We start from the raw sequence: 18,299 nt of genomic DNA, 5'->3' as shown, positions 1-18,299 counted from the left end.
CTGTCTGAAATGCAACGCGTCTGACGCATGCAACTGGCTCAATTTGCAAGCCAGGGGCTCCAATGCAAGTATGGAAAGCATTGGTGACAGGGAAAGCCCTGTCGTGTGCTTCTGCCAATTGGGAAGCCATTGACTCGTACTCTAGCAACGGGCTCAGTATATAACACCCTAATCTATTAAAGAAAAAACTGAGGAAGGCCCATTCTAGTCAAGACGGTGAACATATACTCCCACTGAAGGGAATCAAATGCTTTCGCTGCATCTAGCAGCACTGCCACCACATGAAAGTCGGAGTCAAAATAATGCAGAGTAGCGAAAACCGTGCACAAATTGTGAGTGGTAGACCGAGCAGGGACAAACCGCAATAGTCAGGGAGAACTAAGAGGGGCACCAGCGACTTCAGCCGGATAGCGATCATCTTTGCAAGGATCTTAGCATTGATATTAATAATGGACAGCGGCCAGTAAGAATAGCAGCGATTAGCAACCTTATCAGGTTTTAAAAGCATAACCAGAAGGGCCTCCTCAGAGTGGGGGGAGATGTCCAGCATTATAAGCCTCATCATAAACGTCTAGAATCCTCGGGCCAGGTCATCTATGTAAGCTTTAAAAAATTAGCTGGGAAGCCCATCTAGTCCCGCAGTCTTACATGTAGGGAGGGACATAATAGCTAATTTGACATCCTCTGCGTCAAATGGCTTTAAAAGATATTCTCTATGGTCCAAAGATAGCCAGCCAAGGGCAACAACTTCAAGGTATGAATGCATGTCCTCCTCAGGGACCTGCATTCATACATTTTAGAATAAAAATTAAGGATAGCCTCTCTAATCTCGGGTGTAGTGTAGTGGGCCGTTCCATCCTCATCTAACATCTCGGTAATGTAGTCTTGACTGCAAGCCAGCTTCTGCGCCAGCAAGCAGCTAGGCCTTCCCCCGCCCAATAACACTGTGCCGTGCATCACCTAAACCTATGAGCCATTTCTTGATCCACGGTATCATTGTGTTCAGTCACTAGCTTTCATATTGGGGACAGCGTCGCAGGAGATGGGTCTGTCGCATATGCCAGCTCTAAGGTAGATATTTCCGCTGCCAAGTTATGAATTCTGCGCCAGAGATCCCGCACCACTCAAGCCTGAGCTCACATACATGCCCCCCTGAGAGTCACTTTAAACGCCTCCCACAAGATGCTAGCACTGTCTACTGAGCCTTCATTCTCACGAAAATAGGTTTGGATAGCCTCCTCCCCAATAGTATGCTTAAAGACGGAGTCTGTCAATGAAGTGGGTTGCAATCTCCATGCAAACGGAGGCGTCTCACAAGCAGGCACCTGGAGTTCCAAAAGCACTGGGGAGTGATCCGACAGAGTGCGAGCCTTATGGTGAATCCTAACTACCCACGTGTAAGCCACCTTGGTGGCACATGTGGGCCCAGATTTGCTCGTTCACTGGTAGGCTATCATCTAACAGCAATTTACGTATTATACACCTGAGGTTCATTCATCAGATATATCACACCCCAACAAAACTCCACAGAATAGGCTACAGAGACACTGATTGTTGCAGACGGTGTGGGCTGGCTGGGGCTGACTTCGTACACTTATCATGGCAATGCCCGGCCGTTCATTCCTACTGGGTAGATGTTCTGAAAATGTTAGATGTTATGACAGGACACACTCTGGACTGTACACCGCTTCTGTGTCTGCTGGGACATGTACCTGAGGCCAAAGGGTTATTGAGCCGATTTGTTAGAGTGGCTCTGCTGCTGGCAAAAAGGAGGGTACTGTTCACTTGGGATGGAAAGCGCTGCCCTAAGGCGTCCCAGTGGCTTAAAGACTTGGTCTATTGCCAGGAGCAGCTAAATATATACTTGGAAGAACTTCCCAAGAGCTCTAGCTCTAAAGATATATGGGCTCCGCTCAGAGACTACTTGCTGGCGTGCAGTGAACAAGAGGGAGTCACCGAGGGTGATGTACAAGAATAATATGGATTCGGTTCTGTAGTCACTGGTTTCCACACTGACCGGCTCTTGTGGTTTTTAATATAGCCGCATCATTGTCTAACTTAAATAATTTGCATGGGTGAATGAATGTTGATGATATAGCATGTCTCAAATCGCAGAATGTAGGGACCGGGGAGGGTGGGTTGACTGTTCAGTTTGCAGTTCTATTACCTATAAAAATGACACTGTATCTTGTAATATCCTTGCATTTTAACTGCTGTCAATAAACAATTTTTTTTAAAAAGCCACCTCGGTGGCAAGCCACATATCCAGGCGTGTGCACGTCCCATGTACAAAGGAGACAAACATACTCTCACGCACTCCAGGGTGTCGCAGGCGCCACACATCATGCATCCCACCTGTTTCTAGCAGTCCCAACAGGGCCTCAGCAGCAGTTTTTAGGCCGTGCAGGTCCCTGACCCATACTATCCAACACCGGATCCAAGCACAAGGTGAAATCACCTCCCCAAAGAATCTCCAAGGAAGGAAACCCCGAAATATGGCGACATACATCCACAAAGAAGGCTGGGCCATCAATATTTGGGCCGTATACATTTAATAGGAGAACACTCATTCCACCCAGCTGGCCATGCACCAGTGCCAATCGCCCAAGTTAATCAGTTTCGGCCCTTATAACGGTGAAGGGAACCCCACGTTTAACCAGAATCGACACCCCACGTGAATAGGTAGAGTAGGAGGACGACACTCGCACCCCTGCCCAACGTGTACCCACAGACTTCTCAGAGTGTTTAGTAAGATGCGTCTCTTGCAAAAAAACTATCTGCACGTTCATCCTATCCAGGTAGGCAAATACAGATCTAATCTTTTTCAGAGTGTTAAGGCCACGGACATTCCATGTCAGGAACTTCACATTACCGCTCATTAAGTCTTACTGTTATAACAGGTACTCTAGCTGAAGGAGTCAGATACATGTGCCCACACACATGGATACAGAGGGAAATGCATCGACATCATAAAAAAACAAGTGCCAATCAACTCATCTGTCGGCGGCCTTTGACACGGTCGACCACACCACCTTGGTCAACCGTGTCGAGAGCATAGGCATTCGAGGCAATGCCAAAAATCTTCTTGCCTCCTTTCTGGCCAACAGGACCCAGGTCGTCACTGTGGGACCTTTTGAATCTTCCCTCTTGTCACTACCATGTGGAGTTCCCCAAGGCTCATCCCTTAGTCCGACACTATTTAACATTTATGTGTCGGACCTTGCCAATGTCATCAGGGCACACGGGATGAGCCTCACTTCATATGCTGATGACACTCAACTGGTCCTTGCCGTCAAAAACGACGGGCTTCAGAAAGCCAACATGTTCAACCAGGGCATGTCGGCAATCGGGAACTGGATGTCACACAATTGTCTGAAGCTAAACTCCGACAAATCGGAGGTTGTTATTTTTGGCAATCTCTCCCCGGAGTGGTCCCCCCTTTGGTGGCCGTCACCCATGGGCCAGCCCCCAGTCCCGGTTGACAAAGTGAGGAACCTGGGAGTCATGTTCGACAACCGTCTGAACTTCTTACCACATGCCAACCAGATATCCTTCTCAGCCTTTCATAAACTCAGGCTCATCAAAAAATTCTGCCCTTCCTACCTGAAAACACTGCGAAAACGTTGGTAAGCTCCCTGGTGCTCTCCACCCTAGACTATTGTAACGCTCTGTTTCTAGGGGCCCAGGAGAGAGTGTTAACGAAAATGCAGTCTATACAGAATGCGGCTGTCAGGCTCTTAGGGCGAATCCCCAAATTCCACCCGGTTTCACCCACCTTGAAACAGCTTCATTGGCTTCCGGTGAGGAAGAGGATTAAGTTCAAAACCTTGTGCCTGGTATACAAGGCTTTACACAACGCTGGCCCAGCGTTCTTCACTCAGAACCTTACCCCCTACTGTCCATCCAGAGCATTGCGCTCCTCCAGCTCCCTGGAACTGGTGATCCCCCGAACTAAATCTGTCAACTGGGGTGACAGAAGATTCCTTGTGGCTGCTCCAAAACTATGGAACACACTGCCTCATTCGATCAAGACCAGCACGTCCCTTTGGTCTTTCCGAAAAAACCTTAAAACCTGGCTTTTTAATCAATGATCTCCTATTCCCCTCGTTGGCCAAACATTGCAGTTATTTAGCGCCGAGATGCCCACGGGCCTTCGTTTCGCGCTTTACAAATGTTCCTATAAATAAATAAATAAATAAATAAACTCCGCTTCAACCCTTCCACCCAACCCCCACCCACTTCAGCATCCCCAACTCGCCAAACCCATCCCAATCCAACCACCCAGAAGAAACAAACATATACAAATTGGGTACTACCATGTGGGGGGCGTCAGAGCGCTTCAAGCCTCCTAACTAGTAGGAGGTGGTTTAGCAAACCAGAGAGCTGTACCATTCACACTATAGGAATGTGACCCCCAGCCCCACGTGGGAGAGAAACATATTGAGGCAGTGTGATCAAAATAAGACAACCTGCAAAACAAAGGTGACTGTTAGAAACATCATTGCAGCAATATATGAAGCCAGACTACAGAACATTACCACAGGAGACAGGCAATCAGACCCTCACTATTCCTCGTTATTCGATGGCACCAGAGACTTGCGCCACACCCGCTTAAATGTTTGCCATGTTCTAGGGCAGCTTATCGTTAGTGAAAACTTTTGAGGCCCCCTCCGGACCAATCCGCAGGTAGGCAGGGTATAACATAGCGTAGGGAACCCCCTTGGAGTGTAGGAACTTTTTAACAGCACCAAACTCCCTCCTTGCTGCCTTAACAGCGACTGTAAAATCGGGAAAGAACGAAAGAGAGTTGCCCTGATTCACAATATTACCCTTGTCGCGGGCCATTCGTAGAATAACATCACGGTCTCTGTAATTCAACAGGCGCGCTAAAATTGGGCGAGGCGAAGCGCCTGGGACAGGCCACGCAGCAAGGGAGCGGTGTGCCAGCTCGACAAAGAACATGGGGGAGAGCTGTGCAGCACCAAAAAAATCTTTGATCAGGTTTTCCACGAACAGCTACATCTTACCAACATTCATGGATTCAGGAAGGCTCGTAATTCTAATGTTATTTCGCCTGGACCGGGCCTCCAAATCCTCATTCTTAGCCTGAATAAGAGATAGAACCTTCTCCATATTCAGCGTTTTCCTGGTAACTTCCCTCAACCCATCTTCTGTTGCAGACACTCCCTGTTCCACCTCTCCCATATGAGTATTTTGCTTCTCGAGCTTGGCCGACATATGATCGAATCAGTGGTTAACAGCTGCCATCGTCCCTTCTATGGACTGCAGGCTGCGCTGCAGAGCCAGCAGTGTTGTCTCAAGGTTAGGAGGGCCCGCAGCCGGAAGGTCAGCCTCAGAGTCCCATGCAGCCCTTTGAAAGGGTTTAGAGGATTTGCGCCCCTCAAAAGTAAGGCGTTGGTTGAGTTTTATCAGTCCTCCCCATGATAGCAGCAGAGTCGAAGTAGGACCACAGGCCCGATGTGCACAACTAGGATGATCCATGCAATGCGAGGGCCCAGGCATATGCAGGCCTCCTGCAAATGAGCGCTCAAGTCCACAATAAATTAGATGAAAACACTGCAACAAAGGGGGTGCACCACAACCACACCAGGTCGCGGTGGAGCTCGATACTGGGGGCCTCCAGGTAATGAGCTGTCCACTAAGGAGAACACTGATGTTGCGACCCACACCTCAGGGGCTGGAGATCACAGAGAGGAACAGCGCAGCATAGGTAGATCCCCAGCTAAGGCAATGGATAGGGGGGGAAGTCTCGAACCTCAGCAAGCTCTCTACAGCGTCCAGTACTCCCCCACAGACCCAAGGAGGCAAGCTGCTGCTGTGCACCAGGAACCACAGCCACGGACTCATGGCAGTATCCAGTACGTAACTTCAACGCTACTCGCAGCCACGCTGTCCCTCAGGCGGTGCCGCGGGTTGCCGTGCAGTTCAGCCTCCCTGCAGCACGCAAACACCTTTGTGCACCAGCGCTCCACACAGTTCGCAGGCCGTGGCCTGAGCTCCTCCCACCCGCGCTGCCTCCACAGACTCCGGCAGGGGTCAGGCCACCTGCCACTCACCACAGCGGGTGCCGTACACACCGATGTGTGCACAGCTCCTCTGCAATGCCCAGGACAGACGAATTAGGATCTGCTGGCCCAGAGTCCGCAGGGGCACCACGCCGTTATCTCCTCCAGCAGCTGGGACCGGGCTCATGTCCCAATGGGTCGTCAGCAGGCTCCAAGCGTACAGCGAGCAGCGAGGCAAGGGCTGGCCCTACCGGGATGAAGAATACTCACTCCAGGCGAAGGAACTCCCAGTGCAGACGAGGCGCTCGGACCCCAGGACCGCGCGGGGTCTGCCATTTTGTAGAGAGGCGCTGAAGCCAGTCGCCACTCGTCAGCAGTCACATTGGCAGAGTCAGGAGCCAAAAGCGGCTCCCGCTCGGGGCAGGATCCTCTAGGGGTGAGGTGCACTTGCTTTTTAGTACTGGGGTGCAGCGTAATAGGTGGATGATGGGCAGATTAAGGCTCAGCTGGGCAGAGCCTCTCTAGAGAGCGGTCATCTCGCCACATGCTCAAGCCACGCCCCCCAGTTCAGACTTTAATATTCAAAATACATTTTTTATAAACCAACATCAAAACCTCAATTTAAGAAAAAGAAAGTAGCAGGACTTAAAATAAGAAATGCCCAGGCTACTGAGGACTCAACTTCTGAATGGGGAATGGGCTCTGACGATGCTAGACAGCACATCAGAAGTAACAATAGCTCACCAGAACCTGATGGCATTTCTTCTCACAGCGGTGTTCAATTAACATATCACGGTGGACACACCCGATACTAGGGTAAGTGTCCCACATCAGTTATATGAAATAACACTCCATATGGATAGGGACATAAACAGGAAAGTTAAAGGTCTCTTTTGGGAAAACCTGTCCTTTGGATACAACATTCTTTTAGCAGAAAAAGATTGGCCATAGAGTTTGTAATGCATTGCCCAAAAGGAGAAGCAGTAATTTTACCAGCTTTCTCTGACCTAGTTCCAGAATCACTGAAACATTGATGCGCGCAGAAGTGGGCGCAAGCACTAGCCCCTGCATTATACTGCAATCATGCAGGGTGGGATGCTGAGTCACCTCACGTGTAATCCCAGTAAAATCTACAACTCCACAGAGACAGTACCCAATAAAGCATGGCGTGAAAAAACAAGTCAGGAGTTCAACTTGAATACCAATGTGTAATAGAGAATTGCACCTCTTTCATGAATAATCCTTTGTTTCCCGCCGGCCATAGGAAGTAAACAACAAAACAGTGCAGCATGTGCGATTGTAAAGGGTTGTATGCAGGACGGCATGTTCCTTCCTAGCAATACACAGACGCAGTCTGTAGGAGATTGCACGGCTCAGATGGCAGAACTAAAAGCCCTAGTACTGGCACTAAAAAATACATATTGAGTATTCCCCACACTTATTGTGTGCAATTCATTTAATTGTGTCCAGTCATACAATGAGTATCTATACTATTGGGGCCAGAATGGATTTAAAGATTCAAAAGGTTGCACAATAAAGCACAAGTTGCTTTGCGAACAAGTGGTAGAGCTGAAAAAGGCATGCAGCGGGCTCACGTGATTCATACGCTGAGCCATCAACGTGTTGGCGTGCATGTTGAAGGATATTCATTGGCTGAGAAAGCTGACAAGGTGACAGTATGAACTGGTGCCATAGCTGCAATCACTCGTTCTCACACGAGAGTAGATGGACAGATAATGGTACCTGTCATTGCTTCACACAAAAACAGCACAGCCTTGCCAAAAGGTTTTCCACTCAAGTACTCATACAAGTTAAATGCACAAAATATACCATAGGCTCAAATTCCAGGAGTGGGGGATAGAGTAATACCAAGCATGGATAGAAGGTTAGGTCTAATACTAACTGCACACGAGGGTCTTAGCTCATTGCACGCGGGTATCACCGCAACAGTTTAATTGCTGATACAACGTTACTGGTGTCAGGTCTTACCAAACAGACAAAATCCTTTGTTCTTAACTGCAACATCTGTCAGCAGATTAAGGGTTTTCACGGTAGCACACCCACCACAAACACCACTACTGTTTTCAGGCAGACCTCCTGCATGTGTTTATTTGGACCACTGTGGCCCCATACAACTTGACAGGACTTACAAGTACATCTTGGTGACAGTGGATTCATGCTCTAGATTGCTGTGGGTTCGGCCTCCACGGTCGGCTGACGCCTGAACTGTTTTTAAGGATTTGCGAATCTTCATAGGGACATAAACAATTTGCACATTACATTCTGATCGTGGCCCCGTGTTTAGCTCATTCTCTTACAAGGAAGCCATGGGAAGTTTAGTGTAGCATTGCAGTACTCCTCTCCGTATCATCCCGAGGGAAATTCGATAGTGGAAAGGAAAAAGGGTACTAGGCTCGGTGCCAGTTGCGTCAAACACCTATATCGGGTCCAGAGGGTACTCAATAACATGCCAAGAGGCTCCCTGGGAGGCTATATTCCATACGAGTTCCTGTTTGGGACGAGAATGTGGGTACCCATCCTTGATTGTGGCAGCACAGTGGCGGATGAAAAAGAATTTGACATCAATAATCATTTGGCTGTTTTACAGGAACTCAATGAATTCTGGGCATTACAAAGAAACGTCCAAGTAAAACGCACCGCCACAGGGGAAGTTAAAGCTGTACTGGCAAGACCTGCCTGGGTCCCAAAGTTTGGGGACCTGTTCAAAGAAAAGATTGTGGACAAAAAAGAATTTGGGCTATCATACAGAATGCCTGTACCTGTCCAGGCTGTCAAAGGAACAAGAACAGTACGTCTTCAGCCTCTTGCCATCAAAAAAAGAAAAGATATTTGTCTCCATTGATCTGATCAAACCACACTATGTGGCCGATACTGAAGTAAAGTAAAGTAAATAATAAGCCATGTGTGCTCCTCAGTAGCAGTCGATCTCCTGTCCCTGGCATACAGGAAGTTCAGACAGAAAGTGTAATAACGTTTGAAGATTCTACTGTACGAAGTAATGGAGTTGCCAACAATGGAATGGAACTCGTGCCTATTGAAATCGAACAATAACAAAGCTCAAATGAAACACAAATGAAACACAGATCTCCATTCGGCTTAATACCGACATCTATGTGAATATGCCTCAAAATGAGTCATCTACTAATTCAAGAAAACCTTCTGAGCTACCAAAGATAGATCGAACAGTGCCTAACTACTTCATCGATTTGTATACCTTCTCCCTGGAAACGAGTGAACCTGAGTCACTGCCAGCTTCTGTTTTCCGCAAAGAAAAAGTATATAACATCTACCTTTGGCTGAAAAAGACTTACTTTGTTTCTCCCTGGCTACAGCTCTGGATTGCAATTGGTCCACTGTTCCTAGTCCTCTGGATATGTGTAGTGACTGTCTTTTTTCTACTTCTGAATGGACATTAACTCCCAGAATGCTCCACAGTACAACATGTGAACTTGGTTCTGAAACCACGAATGGAGAGCCAAATGTTTATGTGTCGTGTGTTGGGAGACACAACATCACTGCTGCATGCCTTCACAGGCAACGGTCCCTGTAACACCTCTTGGGTCAGGTCAATACAGCAAAGGTGATCTTCTACGGTTCCCACAGCCATTGCTGGGAAGCACTTGATGTCTGTAAGCCTGAAACAGAGCGGGTGTCCATTCTGACAGGAGCTGAAGCATCCAGCAGTGGCTCTAAGAAAGCCGACATCAGGATTGAAATACGCTGAGGACACTCCACTACATGGGCCTTTATTGAGTCCAGTAGTACATCCAAATCCGGAGGCGCAACCGATGGAAGTGTTAGACAGATGTCCAACACGCATTCATGTCCACAGAATAAGCAGCGGAGTACAGGCAAGACGCAGTCAACCCAGACTAATCTGAATGATAGCAACCAATGTTGCCTGAGCTCCTTAAGCTGAGGTGTGCTCAGATGGACTACCATGCATTCACAGCAACATCACTCCAAGAGTGTTTTTTCCATCTCCTTGGAATTTGGGGCATCCATTGTGTAGCAGGAAAATTAAAATCAGGATACGCACTACAAGTTGTAGGACCAGCAGAAGCCCTACCCAAAGCAGAAGCGCTTTCCAAAACAGAGTGTATAAAGGATGGAATAACTCAGCAAATTGTCTGAAAAGTATTTAGTAGCCCACAACCTATGTTCTTAAATAGGTGTACTATCCCACGCGTATCAGACATGTTAAAGATATGATGTACCATTTCCCCGAAATGGAGCGGGAAGTTAGTTCGCACTCGTGCCTATATCTCAGCTGAAGACCTTGCAGCCTGGAGATCAAAATTCTCTTGAGCTGAGGTTAAGGCCACCTCATTCTGCTCAGAGAACCAAACCATATAAGGTAAACATTCAATGAAGGACATAGCGGCACCTCCCTGACTGTGTGGGTCGGTGGAAACAATACTTGCATACAAAAAGTAACCATGGAACTTACCGTCACCAGATATGAGATGCCCTGCAGCATCCCACAACAACCTTGATCATTCATCATCAAATAACTCCCATCTGAGAGTAGTTTGAACACCGAGAAGGAAGGAATTTTGCATTTCACATGAGCAGCTTGTTACGCTGCAGCACAGCCTACTTTGAGACCAGTTCCAGCTATATTTGCTTAGCGCTTTCGTATTTTAAAATTTAATTGTGTTCTGTATTGCACTTTGATTAAGAAAGTACATCGTTTTAAAAAGCATTTTTAAATTCACTTACTAGCGCTCAGCTATTGGCGCCGACTCTCACTCTTTATTGTATTTGCACTCGCTCGATACCTGCCGAGTTAAGGCAAGGCACCGAGCACTAGGGATTCCTGTGGCGGCCATCTTAGTGCGGGACAGCGCAGTGAGAGAGCGCTAGTCTCCGCCATAAAAGGAGCCCCAAACAGTGTTAGTCTGAATTTTGCATTTGACACGAGCAGCTTGTTACGCTGCAGCACAGCCTACTTTGAGACCAGTTCCAGCTATATTTGCTTAGCGCTTTCGTATTTTAAAATTTAATTGTGTTCTGTATTGCACTTTGATTAAGAAAGTACATCGTTTTAAAAAGCATTTTTAAATTCACTTACTAGCGCTCAGCTATTGGCGCCGACTCTCACTCTTTATTGTATTTGCACTCGCTCGATACCTGCCGAGTTAAGGCAAGGCACCGAGCACTAGGGATTCCTGTGGCGGCCATCTTAGTGCGGGACAGCGCCGTGAGAGAGCGCTAGTCTCCGCCATAAAAGGAGCCCCAAACAGTGTTAGTCTGAATTTTGCATTTGACACGAGCAGCTTGTTACGCTGCAGCACAGCCTACTTTGAGACCAGTTCCAGCTATATTTGCTTAGCGCTTTCGTATTTTAAAATTTAATTGTGTTCTGTATTGCACTTTGATTAAGAAAGTACATCGTTTTAAAAAGCATTTTTAAATTCACTTACTAGCGCTCAGCTATTGGCGCCGACTCTCACTCTTTATTGTATTTGCACTCGCTCGATACCTGCCGAGTTAAGGCAAGGCACCGAGCACTAGGGATTCCTGTGGCGGCCATCTTAGTGCGGGACAGCGCGGTGAGAGAGCGCTAGTCTCCGACATAAAAGGAAACAGTTTCCTTCCGCGATAGCGGACGCGTTTTAGCGGACGCGCCTCGTCTTCGCCGGAGTCCAGCCAGAGTCAGCCCGTCTGTGCCCGTCCGGGCCAGGTCGGGACATAGGGCACAATACTCTGCCCATCCATTACTCAGGTATGATGCTCACGCGCGAGTCGCTAACAGCATTACGCCCTGCCAGAAATGATAAATGTACTACTCTCAATCCCTTGTGTGCTGGCACACAGACCTGCCCAGCATGTTCCCTTTCCTTGTCAAACTTCCAGCCCTATCCTGATAAATCGCATGGTATCTCCCATAAAGCTGGTTCTAATGAATTCTCTTTTTATGTGGTAAATTGCCGTTCTTTACCACAACACAAACTAGATATCTTCCATCTACTAATGAATGAGAAGCCCAGTGCGATATTTCTCACAGAGACTTGGCTCCATGATAGCGCAGGCCCTGATGTGGCTACGGCACTACCAGCAAGCTATGCTATTGTAAGGAGAGATCGCGCGGGCCAAACAGGAGGGGGCATAGCTATCATTTATAGTAGAGACCTTGTATGCAATTTTGAACCTGCAGACATTCCCAATTGCGAAGCAGCATCTTTTAAAATTACCCTTAGCCCCAATTTCACTTTTTCTGGTTTATTGATTTATCGACCACCAGTTCATAACCCCTCATGGTCTGAGAATTTGGTAAATTTTATTTTGCCTCACCATTTAAAAGCTCAAAACTTTACAATACTCGGGGACTTGAATCTCCATTTGGAGGATGAGAATAATACGAACTGTAAAAACCTCATTGATGATCTCTTGGCATTGAATATGACATTGCGCAATAAGGGTCCTACCCATAAAGCAGGACATTTGCTTGACCCTATCATTTCTAATATGGAAGAACTATCATGGCTGAACACTACCCCTATTTGCTGGTCAGACCATTTTCTCATACTCTTCGCTATCTCTCTTAAACCCACTAAACTTCTCTCTATCACCTCTTCTGAATCTTTGAGGAGAAATTGGAAAAGACTAAATCTTGATGATCTTAACAGTGCATTGAACAAAGACCTCCCATGTCTTGATGGAGACATGGAAAGCATAGCTGAGGCCACACATGTATGGCTAAGTGATGCAGTGAATGCCTGCCTGCCCCTATCCCGCTGTAAGGGAAAAGTACATCGTCCCCCGGCCCCCTGGTTTACAGAGGCCCTCAAGAAAGAAAAATCTACTTGTAAGAACTTGGAAAGACAGTGGCGTAAGAACTATGAGGCTCACCAAAAAGAGATCTACCGCAGGGCCAGAAACAGCTATCACTCGGCATGCATGAAAGCTAAAGCATGCTACGTAACCACGACAATCAATTCAGCGGTTAATAAATCCCAAACTCTTTTTAATACGGTGAAGGAATTGGCTGGAGAAAACACAAGAGCGGAGGCTCCCCCTCTTAGTACTCAGCAATGTCAAGACTTGGCGTCCTTTTTTACTGAAAAGATCGAAAAAATCGTCTCTAATATTAATAACAACAGCTTTATCTCTCATAATCAAGAGGATACCTTCCAAAGCTTTAAAGGAAACTGTCATCTTGAAGTCTGGCCCTCCTTAACATCGGAGAAAACAAGGAAACTTCTTAAAGCTATCAAATCAGGCTCTCCTCGTGATCCTATACCCATCAGCATTATCAGCCAACTGGAGGATTCTATCCTGACGCCCATTACGGACATACTCAATGCGTCCATGGAACAGGCTTCAGTTCCTGCTATGTGGAAACACGCCATAGTCAGCCCTCTGCTGAAAAAGCCAGCCGCCGATCCTACGGTATTGGCCAATTATCGACCAATATCGTTACTTCCTGCCTTTTCCAAAATGCTGGAAAAGCACATTCATGAAGCTCTCTCCACATATGTGGAAAATAATGAACTACTCCACCCTTCTCAATCCGGATTCAGGAGTGGGTACTCCACTGAAACTGCCCTGCTCGGAATCACGGAAAAAATTAAAGAGCTCAGGGATGATGGCCAAACTGTGGCACTGGTCCTATTGGACCTAAGCGCAGCCTTCGACACCATCTCTCACTCCAGACTGCTTTGCAGGCTGGGGGAGAGTGGTGTCGAGGGCAAGGCGCTAGAATGGATCAAATCCTATTTATCCTCCCGGTCCTTCCAGATCACCTCCTCTGAGGCCTGTTCGGAGGTTTTCTACTCCCCGCACGGTGTACCACAGGGATCCATTCTGAGTCCCCTTCGCCCACTAGCCACCCTTGCAGAGAACGTTGGTCTTGTTTTGATGACCTATGCAGACGATTCTCAGATCCTATTTTCATTATCTAAATCCGATTCGTCTGATTCGTCTGCACTTAAAACAGGCCTCCACGAAATTTTCTGCTGGATGTCGGCCAACCAACTCAAATTAAATGGGGAGAAAACAGAGATCCTCCTTTTAGGAAACAGCAAAAATCTCTGGAGCGATTCCCATTGGCCGACCTCACTGGGCAAGCTCCCGATCCCTGCCACCCAGGTCAGAAATCTTGGAGTCATCATTGATGACAGCTTATCTATGGTTCAGCAAGCGAATAAAGTGGCTGGTATCTGTTTTACTATTCTCAGATGGCTTCGTAAAATCGTCTGGATGTTACCATCAACCACCCAGAAGACCGTAGTCAATGCCTTAGTGACATCTCGGCTTGACTACGGCAACATCCTGTACCTGGGTGCAAACAAAGCAGTCATAAGACGCCTACAGTTGGTACAAAATGCTGCGGCCAGACTGCTTTGCAGAATCCCCAGATATGCCAGAATAACTAAACATCTCAGAGACCTACACTGGCTTAGGGTCGAAAATCGGATCCGCTTCAAAGCCCTGAGCTATTTGTTCCAAATTAAAGCCGGGACTGCCCCCAAATATCTTCAAGACCTTGCCAAGCCTTACCTTCCAAATCGCAATCTTCGCTCAATTACATCTGCGAAGTTTGCGGTGCCAAGGTACAAACGGGCCAGACTGGGCGGAAGATCCTTTTCAGTTCTGGGACCAACCCTTTGGAACACACTGCCCACTCAGATACGCAAAGAAGAAAACTACAGGAGTTTCAGAAAAAGCGTGAAAACCTGGTTGTTTGATCAATAATCTTTGCTTTCAGATCTGTTCTCTCTCCAGTTGTGCCCTGTGTCTTTGCTGATTCTCGGCGCCGGGAAACCCTTTGTGGGTAGCTGTCGCGCCTTATAAATACTATAAAATAAATAAATAAGATTCACGGTAGCTGGGAACCCTTTCAAGTGACAAGATAGGTGTGCAACCGAAGCATTGCAAGCTCCATGAAGCATAACATCCTGACAAATTAGAGACCCACTTAACGAATTCTCGCAGTCTGTACCGCTGAGAAATACTTCAGTGTCCCCATTCCTGCATCTAAATCTGTACGGTAATTCCCAAGATTCATGGATGTATTCCCAACCCAACGCTTCAAATCTGCCTATTTGATGGTACTGTAGACAATATTGAAATTGGAATATTGTCACTGGCAATGTTATATGGCCATGAATTAACCATTCTGTGGAAGGAGACTCCGCCACAGTGAAATGTAATTGGTCCAATTTTTCAATGTGTAACATTGTATACTTCTCAACTCTTTATGCCATTGTTGTCTGTCTTTCTGTTACATTATAAGCAGAGAACAGAGAAGCATTGTTGATATATCGCATGGGCACAGGACCAGAAAGCAAAGACTGTAGCGCCCAGCTTGATAACAGAGTTGATCGTAGCTGTGATTGCCCATGTGGTTGTTGCTTTGTAGTGCCCGGAATTCATCGAGTTCCTGTAAAATGATCATTGATGTCAAATGCTTTTTCATCTGCCACTGTGCTGCCACAAACGAGGTGGGGTACCCGCATTCTCATCCCAAACAGGACCTTGTATGGAGTACCACCTCCTAGGGAATTTCTTGACATGTTATTAAGTACCCTCTGGACCCCATATAGGTGATTGACCCAACTGCCACCCGAGCCTAATACCCTTGCTGTTAAGAATTACTTTAAGGCCCGGTTTTTCCTCTCCACAATTAAATTTCCCTCTGGATGATACGGAGAAGAGTACCACAATGCTACACCCAAACTTCCCATGGCTTCTTTGTAAGCCCTAGAGCTAAACGCAGGGTCACAGTCAAAATATAATGTGCCAATTGCGTATGTCCCTATGAAAACTCGGAAATCCTTTATAACAGGTTGGGCGTCAGCTGAGCGCTGAGGCCAAATCCACAGGAATCTACAGCATGACTCCTCTGCTAGCAAGATGTACTTGTAAGCCCCATCAGATGGTAGGGGGCCGCAGTGGTCCAAATAGACACATGCGAGAGGTCTGTCTGATATAAGTAACGGTGTCTGTCGTGTACGTGCTAGGGTGGAACACTTCATCTGCTGACACATTTTGCAGTTGAGGACGAAACCCTTGGTCTGTTTTGTAAGACCTGGCCACCAATAACGTTGCTTCAATAACGAAACTGTCCCAGTAATACTTGCGTGAGCAGAACCCAGACCCTTGTGTGCAGCGAGTATTAAACCTAATCTGCGATCCATGTTTGGTATTACTCTATCTCCCACCCCTGGAATTTGGGCATACAGAATATTTTGTGCATCTAACTTGTGGGAGTTCTTAAGTAGAAAACCTTTTGGCAAGGCTGTGCTGTTTTTATGCGAAGCGATGACAGCAACCATTATCTGTCCATCTAACCTTGTGCTAGAGAGAGTGATTGCAGCAATGGCAGCAGTTCGCACTGTTGTCTTGGCTGCTTCACCAGCCAATGAATTCCTTTCAACATGCATGCCAATATGTTATGTTATGTTAATAAGACTTCTATAGCGCTCTGTTACCATGAGGTGTCCTGGAGCTGAATACATTGATGATTCAGCGTATGAATCACGTGAGCCCGTGGTAAGCCTTTTTTCATCTCTGCTACTTGTTCCCAAAAAAATGTATGCTTTATTGTGCAACCTTATCAATATTTAAATCCATTCTGGCCACAGTAGTGAAGATATTCATTGTAAAACTTGACACAATAAAATGAATCGCACACAATTGGTGTGGGGAATTCTCGATCCGTATTTTTTAGTGCCAGTATCAGGGCTTTCAGTACTGCCAGATAAGCTGTGCAATCTCTTAGAGACTGCGTCTGCGTATTTCTAGGACGAAACTTACAGTCCCACATATGTCCGTTTACAATCGCACAAGCTGAACTGTATTACTGTTTACTTCCAATGGCTGGTTGAGCAGAACCATCAGTGTAAATTATGTATTCTGTCAGGGTTCACAAGAGGTTTACCCCTTGTTACTCTGCCCTAGCAACCATTTCAGCCTCTTATTTATTCAAACAGAGAAAAATAAACTCTAGGGATCTCAGTTGGCTGAGTTGCTGGTGGCGCTAGATTTCAAATATGGCCGCCAGCTCACACGCTAGTCAGCATTCTAGTCTTCCATAACATTTTGGGGCTTGGGGAGGCACGCTGTAACATTCTAATGCACACTTCACTGAAGTTCTCACTGTTACAGCACCCTCTTTACTTGTGTCCGTCGTGTTAGCCAGTCAGGGTAGTTCCGTCTGGTTGGACGTTTAGTTTCGCTGGTTCAGAACTCCGCCTTTCAATATTGAAGGTTAGTGAAACTTCTTCATGCATACTCGTTTTCTAAAAGACTCATATGCATTCTCCTGGGAAGTAGTATTTCAGCATTTTCCCTCGTGTAGGCTCAATCCCCAAATTCAGTTTAATGCATGCTCGTGAGGAGACCGCTTGTTGTGTGTTATCGAAGTAATTCGCAAGTGTGAATTTTCACACTCCGTCTTGCCTCGATATTGTTTCTGGGTTCAGAGAGTAGTTTCTTATTAAATCTATCACGTAGTGAATTACAGCGTCTCGTTCATTTCTCAGACCTATAGTTATTGTCATTAAAAAGGGATTTAGTTTGTTGAGGCCTCTCCCTCTACCTACCAGGTATTTACTAAAAGAACCCGATACATATAATATCCAAAACAATTGTTTTGTGGCAGTAAATTTTTTCCACTTACCAAGACACCTCCAAAGCAGATTGTTGGAAGGAGTTCTTCTTTATCTTCTTCCTGCAAAAGAAAATAAAGATTGTTCCTAAGACTCACCCTCTTCACCACTTCCTCTACTACTACAAGAGTCACGTAGAAGAGAGGCAAAAGCCAAGTAATTTCCTGGTAAGATAAGTTATCTAAACACAAATTGAGTTTACAAATATTTCTAGTAAGGAATTAGTTCTTAAGAATTGTATTGTTGTTAACTGTTTACAGAAAGAAGAAAAATGCAGATGAGCCAGTGGAATCTCAACTTGGCAGTCTCTTCTCTCTCCGCATCCCCTTTCTCCTCAGGGTACTTACCTGCGAAGTAATTACTAACCTAACAGGGACGTATTGAGAGGGGCATTGGGTGTTAGGCATCATTCTGCTTCTGTGCTATTTGGAAACTAAAGAGTCAATTGATCCTGACAGATTGAAGTGCCCACGTTGGTACTAGCACCCGAGCAGAATGGCAGAAAGTTTTGACCTAAAAAATGTGGGTAAAATATTAGTGAACATCCAAAGGGGCTAGGACCTGTGAAGCTGTTCGAGAAGAGAACAACATTCTTAGACAAGAAATTGTCAACTCTAGGAAAGAAACGGCAGAG

The 18,299-nt window shown here is 46.4% G+C and overlaps 1 protein-coding gene across 1 annotated transcript in view; it reads right to left on the bottom strand.

Moving 5' to 3' along the window:
* LOC147700416 (uncharacterized) overlaps positions 1–17,729 on the bottom strand; it is a 69,150-nt gene extending 51,421 nt beyond the window's left edge. Inside the window, exon 1 of the mRNA XM_086935824.1 lies at positions 17,677–17,729. The gene's annotated coding sequence lies outside the window, so the exon portion shown is untranslated. The remainder of the gene's footprint in view (positions 1–17,676) is intronic.
* Between the last annotated feature and the right edge of the window lie 570 nt (positions 17,730–18,299).

This window comes from Lissotriton vulgaris, chromosome 8 (genome assembly GCF_964263255.1).
Source record: "Lissotriton vulgaris chromosome 8, aLisVul1.2, whole genome shotgun sequence".
Lineage (NCBI taxonomy): Eukaryota > Metazoa > Chordata > Amphibia > Caudata > Salamandridae > Lissotriton > Lissotriton vulgaris.
The sequence above is the reverse complement of the archived record's forward strand: the minus strand, read 5'-3'. Positions and strand labels throughout refer to the sequence as shown.